Genomic DNA, 5,399 nt, shown 5'->3' with positions numbered 1-5,399 from the left:
CCACCTTCGTGTACCCATGAGCTGGCAGGGTGCCTGGCACCAAGTGGGCAGCTAACGAACGCCAGAAGATATAAAATCACATTCCATCGTGCTGATGTACCAAGATGCATTAAACCGGTTCCCCTTTGCCGCGGTGACTGCTTCCGGACATCTCTCCTCGGTCTGCCTTATTTTCTTTGGGTCGGATCCTGGGAGCGGGAAGTCTGGGCCCGAGGATGTGGCGCTTCCTCGCGCCGCCACGTCATCCTCCCCGTCCTGCCGCCGCCAGCGCGGGGCTGGCGAGGTTCTGGGCGGCCCGCAGGCCCTTCTCACCTGGACTGGGCTATAGCGCCGTGCCCGCCGCGGGCCTCCGACCCTGACCTTGGCCCGCGAGGCCGCTTCTAGCTGCGCCCCCTCCCTCCCGGCTGCGCGGGCAGCGGGATCCCGCCTCGGGGAGGGGACCAGACTCCCGGCATCCCCGTCCGACCGCTCCTCCGGCTCCGGCCTCCTTATTTGGAAGCTCGCGAGGTGGGGAGAGAGGAGGGTGGAGGGAGGCAGCTCCGGGAGAAAAATGTAGGGCGCAGGGGGGCGGGGAGACAGGGCAGGGGTGGCCCTGAGGGTGGTGGTGGGGCGTGGATAAGCCTTCAGTCCCTCTTCCCATCGCTTCGGGGCTGGGGCGCAGCAGCTCCCGGGTGTCTGCGGACCTTCCCTCCGCATCCTCGGCTTACAGAGGGAGAGGCAAACTCTGCCCTAGCCTGGGGTTGGAGCTCTTCCGGCCTGAGCAGCGAGGGCTGGGTGGGGTGGGGGTGAGGAGGGCTGGCAGGGGGATGCTGGGCCCCTCACCCTCCCAGCTGGACCCCCTCCTGCCTTCTCTCTTCCCCTTTCATCTCCTTCCACATCTTCTTCTGGCATTTCCGCTCCACCTGAAAATAGAAGGCCAGAGGCACCTCCTGGGCCACAGCCGCCCAGGTGAGACCAGAGACATGTAGGTAAGCACAGAGACACCCAGTTTAACCCACATGCCTAGTTAAGGGTGTCCTAACCAGCTGAGACCAATCTAATTGCCTGTATGTTTTAGGGTTGCCAGATAAAATCCAGGATGCCCAGTTAAGTCTGAATTTCAGATGGGCAATGCATAATATCTTTAGTACAGATTTACCCCATGCAGTATTTAATATAAGTATGCCCCCAATATTGCATGGGACACACTTATACACTCAAAAATTATTCATTGTTCACCTGAAATTCAAATTGAACTAGGCATCTAGTTTTTGATTGAACTAGGTTTTTATTTGCTGAATCTGGCAACCCTAGTGTATTTCCCTTTTCCTGAATTTTAACCCTCAGAATTTTGCCCCCTTCCCCCCACCCCAAACAGCCTCTTTTTTCACCTTCTCAGTGGAGGGTGGGCTTCTCCTAGACCCAGGTGCTTTCTAGTTTTCCTCCTCCCCTGGTTTTTATTTACTTTAGCAAAGTCACACTGGGTCTCAATTTCAAAGTCTTTGATGTTATTACCAGAGACTGGGGTTGAGGCAGCCTAAGCTTTAGGAGGGTTTCTTCAGGACACTGGGAGGAAATTAAACCTCGGAAAATATGCTTGACATTTTTTTTTTCCTTCTATAAAGAACGTCTGAGGGTCGGGCTCCTTTATGGTCACGGGAGCATGAACAGTGGAGTTGAGGCCAAACCCCTTATTTCTCAAGCCTCCACCAGCTGCAGCCCCAGCCAATGAGTGATTTATCTCCAGCTGCACTGGCGGCTTTCTCAGGGTTTCCATCCTCAGCTGAAGTCACTCAGGGAGGCCCCGAACTTGCAGGCTCACAGGGATCTGAGAAATCGGCTAGACCGGGGCTTCCCAAACAGTTCTGTGCACACGAATTCCCTAGGGGGGCTTTCACCAGACCCAGCACCCAGGCTCGTTAACTCAGGATCTCTGGAGGTGGACCCATACATCATGATTTAGAAAAAACTCCCAGAGAATTCTATTTTGAGACCCAGTGAACCGGAGCAGTGCTTCTCTGGCTGGCGGGAGCTGATGCGTAAATACCCCAGCTCCTTTTCTCTCAGTTGGGATGACTCTGAGGCACATGCCCCTCTGCTGTTGGTCACCTCCTTCCTGGGTGGCCCAGTTGCCCACAGCAGTAGCTGGCTCTGTAAAATGCCCTTTACTGGCTTCTTCACTTCCAGGTGCTTTTGGTTGCCACCAACAGAAACCAGGTTTGGGCTCTGGCTTCGGTTTCTCTTTAGTTCTCTGATCTGCCCTCTTTTGTAGGTCAACTGCATTCTCGGCTGGCTTCCCTCATTTTCCGAGCCTGCACCCTCTAGATTGCCTCTGCATTCCCGAATTTCTATCTTCAAGATAACTGGACCACCTCTGCACTGCTCCCCACAGCATTCCCTGGGAATTCTTTTGCTAAATGACTTCAGTGTGGGTTATTTGTACCAGCCGCTACACAATGGGGCTGGGACTTACTGAAATTGGCTTTTACCCCAGGGTGGGGTCAGACACACAATCTGCCATGCGGCTGCCATGCGGTTGGGGGGCGGGGGCTGGGGGAAGGGGACGTTTAGGAGCAATCACAAGGCTGAAAGAAGGGTGACATGCAGAGGAAGGGGGGGATGTGATGGGAGGGCAGAGGGTTTGTAGGAGCCCCAAGCCTCCTAAGTTGATTGTCAGACAAGGTCTACAGCTCTGAGGCTCTCAAACTGTTGTATCAGCTCCTGGAAAAGTTAGTCTTTCCACTGTGGGAGGAGTTGTCTGTTGGCTTGGCTGTGTCTACGGGAGGGTCCTCCAGAACAGATCCTGGGACAAGGACTCGTGTGCCTGTGATTTATTAAGGAAATTCTCCCAGGAGGAACTTTGAGGGGAGTGAAGGAAGCAGGTCAGGATAGGGGGAAGGCCAAGCCAGGGGTGATCTCAGGCAAAGTCCCAAGGGAGGGAGGTGTCAGCCTGGTCCTTAGGAGCTCTGGAGGGTGAGGGCTACTCAGGGTGATCTTGATTCAAAGCAAGAGGGCCGGACTTCTGTTCCCATTTAGTCCTTCACCAAGAATGACAGGTGTGGGGCGAGTGTGGCAGCAGAAGGTAAAGTTCTAGGTGCTTCAGGCTCACTGTCTCCAAGCAAGGAAGCTCCAGTAGCCTGAGGGTAGCCCTCCAAAGATGAGCCCCAAGTGCACTCTTGGGAAAGCAAAAGCACTTTTGAGCTGGCCAGGGTCAGGGACACACAGTGCTAAAAGGAGACCTGAGGGGATGGGTGGAGCCCTGGCATTGCCCACTCCAGGCCGAGGTGGCCCAGTCAGCTGGGTCCACACATCAGCTCTCACGCATAAACCAGGGTCTCAAGCTCTGACCCGTAGGCCCAGCTCTCAGGTGCATTTTGTTTAGTCCACACTGAACTGACCTGCCAGTGCCTTAAAGCTCCCCGATTAGTTGCCACCATTTAAATCTCAGGCGATTTTTACACGAAAAATCCAGATCTCTAGGTCAGATTTGTTAACGGAGGCCCACACTTCACGTGCCACAATTGGTGATGGCACAGAGTCTGCCCATCCTGAGCTATTTTACCTGGTGGCCCTGATGCCACAGCCCCCACTGCTCTCTATTATGCCCCAAACACATGCACTATAATTTTTCTTAATAGGAGAGTGAAGAGGAAAGATATTGTACTCACATCTCTAAAGTGGAGGAAAATACACGGCCCAAGGATGGTTAATGTGGACACAAGATGTGTCTGCGTCTGAAGACTACAGCCCAAGATGCCATTAGGAAGCCCCCGTCATGGTGTCTGCTGGGCCCACCGGGCATGTGAGTTTACCCCTCCTGCCATGAGCTTTGTGCTCCCACCAGACTCTTCCTTTTCCACCAAGATCCAGCTGCTCGGCTGCCCCTTCCCCCCAGCTCACTGTGTTAAAAGCAGCTGTTTTTCCCCTTCCAGTGCTCCAAGTGCTGATTTCATTTCTTTCCCGACAGAAGTTTGGAGCCAGGAGGGAAATGGTTTGGCAGGAAATCAACAAGCAATGGGAGGAAGAAGACAGCGTGGGGAAAGCAGATGCCGGGCAGAGGTCTGGGCTGAGGGGTCTGAGCGGGGAGACTGGGCCAGGCTCGGAAGACCCCCAGGGGCAGGAAGCCCCCAGAGTCCAGGTGGGGCGGTGGCCTCTGTGGAATTTGCTTGGTGTCCTCAGAGTTGCTCTCAACAACTTCAGCTGGGGTGGATCCCCGAGAGTTCTTTTTCCCCATAACTTTTTCTCTCCGGTGTAGCTGGACAGAGGGTAAGACAAGCCACGGGGAGAAGGAGGGGGACCCCGGGGGCCTACGGCAGACGGAGGACGTTTGAGCACGTGTGTGGTACGTCAACAGTGCTGGGTGAGCGAGGAGACTTGAGGGGTGATGAGATGTACAGGATGACCAGAGACTAGAAAGCTGTAGTCTTTGTAGGCAGTCGAGGCTCAGGACCAGTGGCCCCTGGGAAGCCCAGTCCTCCTCCCCAGGGCCTCACATAGTCCCCTCACCGCCACCCCAGCCGACCCCTACTTCTTCCCGAAGTCGCCCTCCCCTCCCAACCCAGCTAAGCCAACATCTTTGACTGAGCTCTGGAAAAATTCCTTTCCCCTTAACTATGCCATAAAAGGGCTGAAAATTTCCAAAAGGAACACTTAAACGTAGAGGGGAAACCTGGGCGCAGAGAAGCAGATGAGGTTACAGAGTGCAGACCTCTGAGTCCAACTTGACCACATCTGGTGGGAGGGCGGCATGTTGAGCCTGGTGCAGGAGCTGCCTGTTCCTTGGAATTCCTTGACTCAGCCCAGCCTGTGTGGAGGCCAGTGGACACAAGCCAACGGCTGGACGGAAATGTGGCTGGTGGAGGAGGTGGGGCGCTGCTTCCAGCCTGGCGGGCCTCAGTGTTTCTCAGAGGCTGCTGGGCCCAGGTCCTCGGCTGGGAAGGGGCTCTCCGCACCCCACCTCACCCCGGGCTGAGCCAGGCCCCTCTCTCAGCAGTACCTCCACCTCCTTGAGTCTTGTCCCGGCCCTGTCTCCTTTCATGAGGAAGGCCCCAATTTCCTTCTCAGTTCTTCTCCTGGAGGTTACTGGCTCTCGGCTCAGGACAGCCCACCGCCCCTCTCCACACACACCCAACCTCTCTCTGCCTGTCCAGTTTGACAAAAGCACATTCATTGGGTTCCAGGCTGGCTCCACCCTGGAGCCGCCATGGTGCACCGGGCCCTCCAGCGGGTCTGCACAGACTCCCTGAGGCTCCCCAGTTCCAAGCCTGCATCACTTTTGGGGTTCCCTTGGAGTTTGGGTTCTTTTTTTTTTTTAAAGTCTGACAATTTTTAAAAAATATTTATTTTTTTATTTGGCTGCGCTGGATCTTAGTTGTGATACAGGGGATCTTCGTGCCATGTGCGGGCTCTTAGTTGTGGCA

At 55.1% G+C, this 5,399-nt stretch overlaps 1 long non-coding RNA gene across 3 annotated transcripts; it reads left to right on the top strand.

Annotated features, from left to right (window-relative positions):
- Positions 1–422: 422 nt before the first annotated feature.
- LOC308629369 lies at positions 423–4,034 on the top strand. 3 transcript variants are annotated; one of them, XR_014017664.1, is made up of 4 exons: positions 439–507; positions 913–968; positions 3,618–3,781; positions 3,947–4,034. It is a non-coding gene; the product is annotated as an uncharacterized lncRNA (long non-coding RNA). The 3 variants fall into 3 exon arrangements; XR_014017663.1 differs by lacking the exon at positions 913–968 and having other exon boundaries at positions 423–507; XR_014017665.1 differs by lacking the exon at positions 439–507 and having other exon boundaries at positions 889–968.
- Positions 4,035–5,399: the final 1,365 nt, after the last annotated feature.

This window comes from Mesoplodon bidens (assembly GCF_964165515.1).
Source record: "Mesoplodon bidens genome assembly, chromosome: 15".
Classification (NCBI taxonomy): domain Eukaryota; kingdom Metazoa; phylum Chordata; class Mammalia; order Artiodactyla; family Ziphiidae; genus Mesoplodon; species Mesoplodon bidens.
The sequence above is the reverse complement of the archived record's forward strand: the minus strand, read 5'-3'. Positions and strand labels throughout refer to the sequence as shown.